This window comes from Agelaius tricolor, unplaced genomic scaffold (assembly GCF_023055355.1).
Source record: "Agelaius tricolor isolate 1412-34295 unplaced genomic scaffold, bAgeTri1.0.p SCAF_35, whole genome shotgun sequence".
Taxonomy (NCBI): domain Eukaryota; kingdom Metazoa; phylum Chordata; class Aves; order Passeriformes; family Icteridae; genus Agelaius; species Agelaius tricolor.
This window is the reverse complement of record NW_027269295.1, coordinates 3,115,136-3,128,931: the sequence shown is the minus strand read 5'-3', so window position 1 is coordinate 3,128,931 and position 13,796 is coordinate 3,115,136. Positions and strand designations below refer to the sequence as shown.

At 43.1% G+C, this 13,796-nt stretch overlaps 1 long non-coding RNA gene and 1 other non-coding gene across 4 annotated transcripts; both read left to right on the top strand.

Moving 5' to 3' along the window:
• Positions 1-257: 257 nt before the first annotated feature.
• Positions 258-364, top strand: LOC139602796 (U6 spliceosomal RNA). Its single transcript, XR_011683433.1, has one exon. It is a non-coding gene; the product is annotated as a U6 spliceosomal RNA (small nuclear RNA).
• Positions 365-3,363: 2,999 nt separating this feature from the next.
• On the top strand, positions 3,364-7,999 carry LOC139602673 (uncharacterized). 3 transcript variants are annotated; one of them, XR_011683344.1, is made up of 6 exons: positions 3,475-3,598; positions 3,710-3,926; positions 4,308-4,509; positions 4,596-5,012; positions 5,760-5,800; positions 7,818-7,999. It is a non-coding gene; the product is annotated as an uncharacterized lncRNA (long non-coding RNA). The 3 variants fall into 3 exon arrangements; XR_011683343.1 differs by lacking the exon at positions 3,475-3,598 and having other exon boundaries at positions 3,768-3,926; positions 4,596-4,752; positions 4,906-5,012; XR_011683342.1 differs by lacking the exon at positions 3,710-3,926 and having other exon boundaries at positions 3,364-3,598.
• The last annotated feature ends 5,797 nt before the right edge of the window (positions 8,000-13,796 follow it).

The window sequence follows — 13,796 nt, the reverse complement described above, 5'->3', positions numbered from 1 at the left end:
CCCCCCCCCGCCCCAGAGTGCTTTGCGCGTATTTGCATACAGCAGCGCTATTTGCATAACCCCGGTTGGGCAGGGTTTGGGGGGTCTGTCCCCCCTGTCCGCCGCCTCCGGCCTGTCAGACCCTCGGAATAGTCGGGGTGCTGTGCATAGTTGCTGCTGCTCCCACCGGCACCGTCGTTTGTCCCAACAGGGTCACCCTGACCTTGAGCAGCCCGAATGCTCGGGGTATAAATACCGACGGGTAAGCACCGACATTCGTGCTCGCTTCGGCAGCACATATACTAAAATTGGAACGATACAGAGAAGATTAGCATGGCCCCTGCGCAAGGATGACACGCAAATTCGTGAAGCGTTCCATATTTTTTTCTCCCTCTCATCCCGCCCTCCAGGCCTGGAAGAGGAAGCTTAGGGGTGACCACACTCTCTATGACACATGAGAGTCAGGGGAGAGGACATAACCTGTGGCGGCACCAGGGGAGGTTTAGATTGCACATCAGGAAGATTTTCTTCATGGAAAGGGTAATTAAACATCAGAATGGGCTGCCCAGGTGCAGTCACCATCCCTGGAGGTGTCCAAACAGCTGGACATTGCACTCAGTGCCATGGTCTGGCTGACAGGGTGGTGTTTGCTTACACAGGGCGCTGTTGGATGATGCGATGATCTCAGAGGTTTTTCCAACTGATTCTGTGATTCTGTGAGCCCCCTCTGGCGCCCCAGCAGCTCCCAGGACCCCCAGAGACACAGCCAGGATAACAACGGGCCCCTTACTCCTTCCTGCTGCTCCCATGCCAAGGTCCCGCTGGCCCTGAAGGCACAAGGGTGGGCACTGAGGTGCCGGTGCCTTGGCAGGGTGTCTGAGCTGGCTCAGCTCCTCTCTGCCCCGCACAGAACATGTTCTCCAAAGACACCCAGAGGCTCAGGGCTGACCCCAGCTGGGCCCAGAAGTTTTCCCTGCAGTAACAAATTCACCATGGTTGCTGCAGAGAATTGACTCACAAATGAGAGCGTTTGCCCTGCAGGGACTCACCTCCAGGCTCAGATTGCGGTGCTGCCACAGGTTAGTACTGTGAAAAATGCGTGTTTTATGATTGGCTTTTTGCAAACATTAAAATGAATATTATATGTGTTGTGTTAGAAAGTAATGCTGTTAAATATAGTTTTAGGTTATAACAAAATGTTAAAATAGAAACTATGTTATGTAGAATACTTTTTTTTTTTCTAAAGAAAGGACTCACACAAAGATGGTGGTCACAGGACACCTAAATCTTTCAGACAAAGTGAATTTATTGATCCATTATCAGGAGAAATTAACTTCTTCCCACCTCACTCAGCCATGAATACCCCATTAGGATTCAGAGGAAGAAGCTGACGATGACCAGGCAGAATCCTGTGTTTCAATGGAATTTATGCATCATCTATGAGGTGTATGAATATGCAATAGGTTTATCATTGTTTTTAAGGGTTAATCCTCTGTTAACGTGGGTCCTTTTTCAGGCTTATACTGCCCAGAAAAGGTACCTGGACATCCATAACTCTTTGTTTCTATTGTCTCATATTGTCCTAATCCAAACTGTCCAAATTTTTATTACTCTAATTGAATTACTATTTTTATAACCATTTTATTACTATTAAACTTTTAAAATTTTAAAAACAAGTGATTGATGTTTTTCACAGTACTTTTTGTATTTCATCTTCTCCTCACTATCCTTTGCTTCCTCCGGCTCTGGCACTGCCAGGCTCTCCTGACCCCTGCATGGCACACACATCAAAGATGGGCATTCTCTAGTTCTCACTGTTTCCTTCTGAGGATTGTCTCCCCAAAATGGTTTTATTTTCATGCAGGGTGTTCCTAAGCAAAGCAGTGGGACTCTGCTCCACAGAACAGCAAATCCCCCTGGGCATTGCTGAGGTGATTCCATGATGGAAGGAGTAGCTCCTGCTCAAAAACTGCACGTTCTGTAATTCACCTTCTTTCTCCACACCACGGGATCTCACTCTTGTGGGATTCAGTGCTGGCTACCAAAAGAACAGGGCAGAAATTGGGCAAAAAGAGCAGCACTGAAGGCACAGGTACCACCCAGAGTTACCAGGGGCCAAAAAGCTCAAGTTCCTTTGCCTAGAGGGTGCGTGGCAAAGCACTGAATCGAGATGGACTGCTTCTCTTAAAGATCTACAGCTCCTGTAAGAAAATGGGGAGTTATTTTTGGAAAAACTCTTTATGGAATAAGTCTTCTATGAAGAGGTAGTGCTTTTTTGGCTTTGGCACCGGGGATTTTGTTTTAATTCAGCCTGAATCCTGTGATGGGGTGAGTGAAGCTAAATGAGGTGGGTGCTTTTCGAAAGAAAAAAGCAGAACAGAGGCAGATGGTGAGGGGGAGAAAGTAAAATAGGAAACATGAAACAAATATATTGTTAGAGATGCCACTTTTCTGTAGTAAAAATGCTTCAGCTTCTTGGTTTGATTGACTGTTCTTTATTTTTTTAACTTCATGTTTTCTGCCTGTTTTATTGCATGTTAGGTACCACATAGCATAATTCAGTTTCTTTTTCAGATAAAAATTTTTAATTCTCTTCAGATGAGATCGTAACAGATAAAATAAGGAAGTTGGGAAGCTCATGTGAAAGAATTTAAATGTGATGAATCATCCAACCTCAGCAGCGAACAATAAACGTGAGGAATTCTACTTTGGTGTTACTTGGATTACACTGCTCAAGGTGCAGTCAGAGTGCAGGTCTTGGCTTCGCTTTCCTTAAAATTGTCAGGTATGATTGTCCCTCTCTTGTTTAGATAAAATTATCCAAATATTGCTGGCTAACTTGGTCTGAGTTTTTAGTTATTATTTTAAAACACAGGCTGTGTCAGCAGGAGTGTGTGGAGGTGCCAAAGACCTGCTGGAATGCAGGTTTTGTATGTGTCACTCTTGGAACACACTGTGACAACAAGGATTGCAAATTTTCACTGCATTTTCTTTCTCTCGGTGTCACTGATTTAGCATTTTCACAGGTAGGTCGCATTTCAAACATCTTTTGTTCTTCAGAGCAAAATTCTAGTTTTGTCTTTGAATCCGGCCTTTCAGAAGATAAGATAATCACACAGTATTTCGGATATTCATCCTGCGAATTGCTGCTTGGGAGAACAGTAGATTTTTTATTGTGCACATGAAACTGAAGTTTGTTATTAAACAAATATTAAAAAAGACATGCTGGGTTATTTCTTCCTCTGGGCTTCAGCGAAGGGCTGAGAACAGTTTTTACCTGAGCGCCACTGGCCGCTCCATCAGGGCTGATTTCGAGTCATTGTCCTGGCTTAACACTTAAAATCCTTTTCGGACTTTTTCTTTAAAAGCAGGGCGGGTCCCTCACGTCACCCTGGCGCCATCAGCGCGCGCCGCCTGTCGCATGTCCCTTGTTTACCCCGGTCACTGCCGGTGGTGGTGGCGCCGCGGCGGGCGAGGGACCGACAGACCGACCCCGACCGACCGACCGACCACCCCGCCGGGGGCAGCGGGACACTGGCGTGGGAGGAAAAGGGAATAGCGGCTGGGAAAGGGCGTACCCCGCAGGGGCGCTGTGAGGGCACCTCTCGGGCGGTGTGAGGTGCGCTTGTCCTCCCTGCGGAGCAGCGAGAGGGGCTGGCGTGCCCTCAGAGGTGGCACGAGGCGGGAATGTCTGTGTCTGTGTGTGTATCTCTGTGTGTGTCTGTTCCAGGACCGGTGTGAGGCGGGAATGGTCCCTCCTGTTAGGGGCGGTGTGAGGCGGGAGTGGACCCTCCCGTTAGGAGCGGTGTGAGGCGGGAATGGCTCTTCCCATTAGGGGCGGTGTGAAGCGGGAATGGACCCTCCCGTTAGGGGCGGTGTGAGGCGAGAATGGCCGTCTCCTCTCCTCAGGTGCGGCGTGAGGCGGGAATGGCTTCTCCTCCCCTCAGGTGCGGTGTGAGGCGGGAATGGCTTCTCCTCTCCTCAGGAGCAGCGTGAGGGGGGAATGACCCCTCCTGTCCCCTCAGGGGCGGTGTGAGACGGGAATGGCCCCTGCTGTCCCCTCAGGGGCGGTGTGCGGGGCTGTCCCGCAGTCCCTCGCCCTGTCCCGCCTGGGAGCGGCCCGGTTCTCCGCCGTTTCTCTCGGAGAGACACCGAGGGAGGAAGAGCCGAGCGGGTGGGGACGGGTCGGGAGCCGCCGGTGCGGGGCTGCAGCGGGTGCTGGACTTGCGAGGAGCCAGAGGCGTTCGGCCATCAGTCCTCGCTGTGCTGCTGAGGTACCAGCTGTTGTCCTGAGCTGCCTTTCAATAAAGCCTCTCCTTTATTTTCAGGCTCAGCATGTCCCTGCCAGCAAACAGGTGTGGAAGGCCCCCCGTGTTGTCTTTTCTGGAAAAGAGAAAGAAGAGTCTTGATAGAAGAAGGGGGAAAACAAGGATTTATGTGGGAGATCACATTGACCGGTAGCTGATGCTCAAGGAAAAGTTGGATTTCAGAAATGACTCAGAAGTTGCAGGGATTTACTTTACTGGATATGTGAGTAGATTGCCACGATATTCCTGTTTGCTAATAGGAAGTAAATAATTCTGAGTGTTGACACCAAGTGCATTTTTTATTTCTAGATATGACAGTGACAACCTGTTGTTAAAAGCTCTGCTCTGTCCCTTCTCTGAGGGTGTGAGAAGGATCTCTGGGAAGGAAGAAAGAGCACTGTCAGCCAACACTCCTTTAATAGCAGCAGATGGAACCTTAGTACTGTCCTCTCCTTGCTTGGGAAGGGTGGATAAAATATTTTTCTTGGTACCACTTGAAGGACTGCAGCTGACATTTAAAAATAATGAGATAAAAGTTATATATAAATAGGAGAATATACAGCTAATTTTAGATAAATTGAAGATGCTGAATATCTTTTGTTCTTACTTTTGATTTTAGTAGGTGAACGAGTTGGGGTTTGGAAAGCAATTCTATGGCAGAGAAGAATCCTTGGAAGTTGGTCAGGAGCAAATAAACACCAGTGCTGATGAAGCTGAAAAATTCAGGTACATTCTTCAAAATAGCACTTTTCTCTGGCACTATAATTTTAGTTTGGAGTGTAGCAGTTACTGAATCCCTGGGACTGATTTGGTACAGGTGAGACAGAGGGTTTGTATTTAAATGATTGCTTACTTCAGCATTCTGAGATGCGAGAAATATTGAGAAGAATTGTTTGGTATGAAAACAACTTCATTGCCCTAAAAGGTAAGGCAGTGAGGCTTTGGAACAGTCTCATGATATCAGTGTGAAGGTTCTAAACCCCACCAAACACATCAAATGCTGGACAGATTATCAGGCATGTACACAGTGGTAATTGTACAAGGCTAAGGAGCAACAGGTGCCTAAGAATGAGGAGAGTGAAAAATAAGAGGAGTTCATTGAGACAGGCATCCTAGGGCATGCTGGGTTATTCCAGGGAATATTTCCTACCAGGAGCACTTGTATAACCTCAGCATGAGGAAAATGGTTTGTGTTTCAGTGTCTGAAGCCCACCTCAGTGGTGGCACTGTTGGGTTTGTCTTGGCTCACAGGAGAGCAGTGAGGTGGAGTGCTGAGCCTTGGTGGCTGTGGCATGTCCATACAGGGGTCAAATCAGCTGCCCAAAGTCCTCTTGGTAGCTGAGCTTGCATATTAAAACACCAAGCTCAATTGCTAACTCAGTGTTTTTAGAAATCTGGGCAAACAGAAAACAGTGAGTTTTCTTGAGAAAGGACCAGTGTTTATGTTAATGCACACTTCTCTCTTGTTTTCAGAGGCGTGGCACTGCACTTCCCATTGAAGGGAGCAGATGCAGGTGGGTATTTCCTGCTTTCCAGGCTCTTGGCTGTCATGTTTTCCTGTTGTTGTTTTGTTTGTATTTGAATTAATAACCATAAAGCAGCTGTTGTATTCTAGGCTTCTTATTCTTGAGTCTAATTTTAGGTTGGCTAAACACTAGCTATTAAGGGACTGCACACATCAGAGACAGTGGAGGAACAACACTTAAATTCAGCTTCTTTGGTGGCCTAATGATTGGTTTCTGGCTTGCTTTTGGAGCCTGATGAGGTTGGCTTTCAGCAGTGGTAAAGAATTGAGCTGATGGAGGAGCAGTGGGGGAGTCAAGTAGATTCTTGCCAGGTGCAATGGAAGAAATGGAATGGTTTTTTGAGTTGTGGCTGTTGTGAGGAGTTGGTGGGCTGATAGAACAGGAAGGAAGGAATGTACAGATATTCTGATTTAAAGGGCATTGGCAGTGCAAAGCCAATGGAAGGGTTACCAACCCACATCCAGTGAGGTTTCTGAAGACAATCAATCCTTCTCTGGTGCTTCTTCTGTTATTAACTTCTAACTTTAACATTTGGAATTTAACCAAGCTTATTTAAAAGTCTTTTTCTGGTGTACATGTAACAATTGCAAAGCTGTCAAAGCAGATAATAAACAATATTTTTTAAAATATATGTTATTTGCTCTAACGCTGAAAAGTAATGAACCAAAGTAGTTGAACAGGATTTTTTGAGGAAGCTTTGGGGAATTTGAGATTCTTTTACTATTGTAGTAATTGAATGATATGGATTAAAAAATTCCTTTACTGTGTTAAAAAGACAAATTCTCATTATAGAACTGCCCATGCCAGGGAGATGGAACAAAATGATCTTTAAGGTCCCTTCCAAGTCAAACCATTCTGGGATTCTATGAACTGACTTTCTTGGGATTTGATTATGGACTGTGTCTTTTTTTTTTTCCTCAATTCAGTAAAAATGAAACAATACAAATCCAAAATGGATACTCAGAAGTGTCAGAGCAGTTCAGAGAGGATGGCTCAAGTGTGCAGTAGGATGAGTTGGTGTCAGTAAATAACAAATGTTGACTTGGGAAGCCCCAGCTTTGTGGGAGGCTTCAGCCTGTCCCCCTCTCTCCTAATTTGGCCCTGGCAGCTCCTTTTGTAATGATTTTTGCTGCACGGCTTTCCTCATAGCTGTGGGGCTTTGGCAGACTCTGTGCTGCAGAATTTCTCTTCATCCTGAGCAATGTGTTCTCTGAACAGCCATGGCATTCCTGTCCACTTGGAAAGTGCAATTCCAAAAGTGCAATTTCCCAAATTTGGAAAGCAAATAAACCATCTCCAGGAAGGTCCAGCAAGCTGTAAATGCTGCAGACTTACCATGACCAAGGTGAACAGCTGAGGAGTTTCTTAGCAAGCAGGAAAGTGTAAGTTAAATTTAAAAGAAAAAAGGAAAGGAAAAAAAAAAAAGCCTGATAAATATAACTTGCTTGGTAGGACAGCTTCCTGTTCTCTTCAAACAAATCAATTTTCAGTGCCTTGTTTTGACTTGTTGCAATTTTTAATTGGCCTAAAAGATTCTGCATGTACTGCTTTTGATCTTTAGTGTTCATAGTTTGTTTTTAATTAAAGAAAGGGAAAAAAAAAAAAAAGAAAAAACTAAAAACAACCACCCCCCAGCCCTGTCAAACCACAGTCTGTGGTTGTTTCACTAATGTGACTTCAAAGGGATGTCACACAGCTTTTCTTACAGACAATTGAGTGGTGAGTGTCAGACAAATAATTTACTGTAATGCTGAGTGCTGCTCTGTATTTCACTGTAGTGAAAGCTCTGTTTATATACCATAAAACAGGAGATGTTGGTCTCTTTATGGGTATTGCACATAGAAAAGCACAAATGCACTTATTGTGATATTTCCTCTTCTTTCCAGGCTAGGAGATTGTATTAAGGGAGTTCACTTTCCTAGACATGGTGAAACAAAATAAACTTATTTCATGTTTAGCTATTTGAATATCATATTGTAACTGTTATTACTGTGTTGCTTTTCAGGGTGAGCAGCAAGAAGAAAACCCAGCTCTTGCATAACAATACAGGGGCAATTTTTACCCCATTTTGATTTTGCTATGGGGATATTGTGAACTGTAAAGAATTCCTGTAAGTTGTGTGAAATTCTGTGTTGTGTTGAACAGCACATTAAACTCAATTACATAAAGTTTTCTTGTGTTATGTCAGTGTTTAAGTGTGTGGAGTGGATTATTTCCCTGGAAGAGTCTGTGCAGAGTTCTCTGAGGGGCAACAAAAGAGGAGAAGCCAAAGTGCTCATGGTATTGCTGAACTTAGTCAGAATTTAATAACTTTTTGTAGGTTATTTTAATGACTGAATTCCTTACATTTTATCTAAAACTCTGAAGGGTTAAGATAGAAACAATATTCTAGTGTCAGTTCTAGTCAGCATCAAGTGTGCTTCCATCTGAATGTGTTTCTTGGAATGCTTCTCTTTAGGGAACAGATGTCCCATGTGTTGGAAGGCACTTGTGCAGGTGATTGATGCCTTGGGTGGGTAAAACTGCTGGACTGTAGATGGTGTTGGTGCCTTTGAAAAAAGGAGCAATTGAGATCAGCTACTCTGGTGCTTCTCTAAAATCTTCTGTGATTGAATCATTTGATGTCTTGCTTTGCTTTTGATAGCACAGCAGCTGATACATGAGCTGATAAGTGCTGCATCTTCATTATTTTCTCCTGTAACAGAGATGAAATAAGTGCAGCACTGTCAGGAACTGAGGCTCTACACAACAGTGTTGGTGGTTCTGAATGTTTTGTAGTTACCAAGTGTGAGTAATCCTGGAAAGGTTTTGAACAGAGAAGCTGAGGTTGGTGCAGCATTCAGGGTACTCAGTGGATGGTTATCAGAAGCACAGAAACTTCCAGTGTTCTGATTTCAACTTTTTTTTCTTTAACCACACACTTGCATAAGCTTTCAGGTCTTGATCTTACAGTGTTGGAGCCAGCTGGGCTTTCACACCAGCTTACACTAGAACAGCCTCTCTGTGGGGAGAAATTCCCCTAATTAGATCATTGTACTCTGCATTCAGTTTTTTAACCAAGCTGGAAGAAACTGCTGTTGCTCTTAAATATTATCTTGATGCTTTTGAAGTATCTGAATTCAATATTGCTTTATGAACAATGGATTTTGCTCTAAATGTTGCACAGATGGATTAAAAAGAAAAGTTGAGAAGTTGAGAAGGCAGTTTTTTGAGACTTTCTCAAAATGAAAATGCTACTTCTTCTGTATTTGTGTTCTCTCTTTGCTCTGTACCTTTCAGATTTTTCTTTGACCAAACAATGGTTCATGTAAATAACTCAGTTTGGCTCATGGAAGAAGTGTGACTGCTGGCACTTGTGCTCAGTGGAGTGTCTTCCTGTGCTCTCAGATTTCCAATTGTTGGTGTCATTACAGTGAGGAGGGAAGAGGACTCAGCCTTCTGTTACATTTTCCTCCAAAGGCTTCAAGATCAGAAGAATCCACAACTGCATATTCTCAGCCAGTTTAACCTCATTCTTGTGCCTTTTTAAATGCACACTGCAAATATTTCTATTATTTAATGACTTACTGTTGTGCAAGTAGAATAATACTGCCAGTACCTGATTTGTTGAGTTGCACTCACTGTGTAAATCACTGGTAGAATGATTATTCTTGTTCATAGTACTGGAATATGGTTCAATTCATCCCTTACTAAGGCTTCCTCCAAACCTCTCATCACACTGGCACTTCATGCTGAAGAAAAATCAAGAGAAAGCAGACTTGTAAACATTTCCTTTTGTAGTGTTACAGGGTGACAGATGATATATCTGGGTTGCTCTATGAGCATACACTTTTGAATATCTCATTTCTGTAGAGCAGAACATGATCATTGCTGTTTTCCAGTAAAGTTAGCAGCATGGTGAATGGAAATGATTCTGAAACAAGATTCTTTCTTCTGATAGATATGATGGGCAGTGGCTCTGCTTTAGTCAAAATGGCCAAGGAAGGCTTTCTGCTCCTGTGGGTCTATAAAAATTGTGGAATTTGACTGTGTTCAGATGTCAGAACTAAACTCATAAGAATTACTTACCCTCTTATTCCATTGATACATTAAAAATGTACTTTAGGAGAACTACTTACAGCAGAATCATCAGTTGTGCTGTTGGCAATACTGAATACTTAGGGCATAAACCTATCATGTTAAATGTGAGAATTTTCTGTAGGGATTTATAGAGGAAGTAGCTATAAAACCACCAAATTTAGATTTTGTTTTGTGTTTGTGAAGTGGACTTACTGTGCCAGTTGGTTTCCTTAGAACTGTGGCTCTATCAAATCTCTTGAAATGTGTGTACTTACATGCATAAACTGGGAAACTTCATCCAAATAAGGGCTGTTCTGTTCTGTGTTGAACTTAAATTTCAAACCATTAGTTAAAGAACTGAAGTTACAATGCACTGCTTTTCATGGTACTAACTAAATCTTCCATTACTTAGCCTTTGCAAGAAGCCATTTTCTAAAATCACAGTAACTGCAGTTGTGCTCTTAGCTCCCATCATGTGGTATCACCTGAAAACTTTGTGTCTTGCTGGGGAAAGGTAGTCTGGCCTATATTTTGATTTACTTCTGTAGTAAAAAACCCTACAAAACTGGAGGAAAAATTGTTTCCAATAGCTCTTGCAGATTTCTTGGTGAAATAAGGAGATTTTTAGATCACCTCAGACCTGCTGGAGAGGGGAGCAGAACTGAGGGGAGATACTGGAATAGGGCACTTAAAACCAGTGTTTCAATGCCCTGCTTTCTTAGCAGTTCAAATTGCTGTTTAATTCTCTGGCTCTTCTTACTCTGAATGCTTGTAAGTCTGGAAAGCTTGATCAGTCAGTCAAGAGGAATGCTGCATCAAAGCCTAATATTTAACAATGTAACAGGGAGGCAGGAGCCTGGTTTTATTCTGAATTCTTCAGGCTGAGTAGAACATCATGGCTTTTATCTTGTGGTAAAATTTAAATATGAAATAGGACTTTTCTAAGCCATGATCATTTGTGTGATTTAATAGGATGAAATCCTATCATCAGTGTAATGATGATGCTTGTTACTACTTTTGCAAGAGGCTTTCATGTCCTGTACCCTGCTGTGGGCTTCTAAATCAAGACACCCCAAACAAGTTTCAGCTGTGTGTAGTGTTAAGCATGTTCTCGTGAGTCACTGCTGAGAACACTGATCAGTGGATAGCAGGAAGGAGCATGCATCAAAGGAGGAATTCCAGAGGCTGGAGAAGTGGAGTTTCAGTTTGAGATGTGCAAATGCAGTGTGGGTCAGAGAGCAATGGTGAAGCTGAGCACTGTCTGTGGTTTGAGTGTCCTGTTCCTCTCTTTTCCCCTGTCTCAGCAGAAGCATTAATTTCATTTAGAATTCCAGAGATTCCTCAGCACTGCAGCACTCAGAGCCCTGGCAGTGAGGATTGTGCTTGCACAGCTCTGAGGATTGAACAGATCACTTGGGTGGTTCTGAGATCAGGAAGAGCTGATAAGTGTGAGCAGGTCCATGTTCACCACCTCGTTCAGGTCACTGAGCAATGCTTCTTTCTGTAGACTTGTGTTCAGGATGCCAGACTCAGCCTGCTCTGCTCAGTGCTGTGTGTGACCATGCTCTGGATGCAGTGTTCACAGGAGCTGTATCAGAGACTGCCCAGGGCATTTAGAAATAAAGAACAAGTGGTTTTGTGTGTGTACACACACAGCCCCACTCTCCAGTTTATTTTATGAAACCTTAAACTGACATGGTTGAAAGGGACCTCTGAAGGTCATCTCATCCCCCCTGCTCCAAGCAGGGCTGACTTCAGGTTTGGATCAGGTTACTCAGAGCTTGGCCTTCTGAGAACTTGGCTATTTTAGAGAATTTTGAAATGTTGTTTCTTAAAACATAGGATCTGGAATGATTTCATCTTGCATTTCTGTTTTCCATTTTTCTTTTTTACTATTATTGTAGTAGCCACAGTCCTGATCCATGGCTTTTAAGATATGGGAGCCCTTAAAATACATTCATGGGGGCAACTTAATACAGACAATTTGTGATTTGAACAGCATTGTCTGTACCAGGTAACAGTGTGTGCATGTGGAGATGCTTTAGGATTTGTCACAAAGACCTTTCTCTGGCTTTAAGAGAGAATATGGTCTGAAGTGAGGTGACTGCAGGCATTGTGTTAAGTAATCTTTTTTGTGTGGTTACTGTTGTGTGTTTGTAAACATCTCCTGTCTGTAGTAGCAGGAATTCTTTGGTCAGTGTGTATGCAGTAAGCAGAGAGTGCAAATCCAGGGTCTCTTGTATGGATGGCTGTTGCTGTTGAATGTGGTTACACCTTGGCCTCAGTCAGGTTCAGTGACAAACTCCATATGCTTTCCTAAAAACATGTTGGGCTTAGATCTTTTAGATCTAGCTGATGAAGTAATTGTTAGGCTGTTTTCTCAAGTTACTGTGTATTCCTGTTCTTGATCTCCACATCCTTGGGATATCTGGTAAATCTCATCCTGCCTCTTCCTGGTTCTCTGCACAATTTTCTTTCCCCTCCTGTATGCTCCTTCTTCCTTGGTCAGCCTTGGTGCAGACATCAGAAGACATTTCAGCAGAAGAATTTCAGCACTCTTTGTAAGCTTTGTTTAAATAATACATTTCAAAGCAGTTTTTGACATGACCTATTTTTCAAATGAACACAGCACTTCTTGTCTTAGTGTTCCTATCTTCAGTGGCAAAAAATACAATCCTGTTGGAGTAGGATTTTTTGGAATTTAAAAATTCCATCACAGGATAAACTCGACCTGGCTTTGAGTATGGTACAATAATGTTTAACTTGTGACTCAGCTGTTGGTCTGGGATGACTTAAAGTGAATCTCTACTGAGCAGCTCTGACAATTCTTGTGCTGGTTTAAATCCCAAATTAGATAAAAGCACTTGGGGATAATAGAGTGCAACATATTTAATATATTCCAGTGAGTTGTCTTTCCTTTCCTTTTCCAGAAGGGCAGATGAGAGGGTGCAGTAGGTAATTCTCATAGGTGAAAATGATTCTTGTCTGTAACATGCTGATTCAGTGTGTTGTGTGGGCTTGCAGATAGAAGTTTGGGTAAGATTTGAGCAGAAATACCTCACCAGGTTTGTGAACTTTGCTATAAATTAAGACAGCTGCAGTTGTGTTTTGTAACTGTGTAGAAAAAAAACTCTTCCTGGAATTCATATAGCTGATGTCCAAAATAATCCTAAATCAGCATTTTTAAACTCTGATCATACAATAAGGATTTGCATAACTTTATTTCAAGACTGATGAATGATAAATAAATAGAGGAAATGCAGGAATAAGATACTTGCTCTTCTTTTTTAGGATGGCTTCCAAAAGCCACAGCCAGAAGAGGATCCCTGATGGAAGCCTAGAAGTGCTCTGTGAATGTGCAGAGTGCTCTGTCAGACCCATTGCAGGGCTGCCAGGCTATCCAGGGTAACTCTGGCTCTGGCTTCATGTTCCAGCTCCCACAGCTGCTGCTGCTCTTCCCTTTCCAGGCTCCCCACAGCCTCTGACACACTTTGAGTGCATGTGATAACCAGGAACTCACCTAAACACACCCTCGGCAGGGTGCTATCTTTGACTTTCTGATTTTTGATTTTTTCTTCCTGTCACTGCTTTCATGTGGTTTGTTCTGTCACACCAGGGAGGTGCTGTGAGCCTGGGAACCAGTGGCAAGCCCAGGAAATGCCAGCAGCACTGCAAGCTTGGGATGGAGCTGTGGGCTCAACATTGATCTGTGGTGGGAAACACCTTTCACCTTGTAGTCATGCAGAAAAGCACTGAGCACAGCTATTCAGATTATTATGTCAGGTTATTCTGGGATCTTAGGCAAATAATACCTATTTTTTGGTGACAAATTTAAAGCCTATTGAGCACTAGAAATAGGGTATTAAGGTTTTAACTTAATATTATGAGCTTCTGGAACTTTTTTTTTTTCATTTGCTTATTCTGC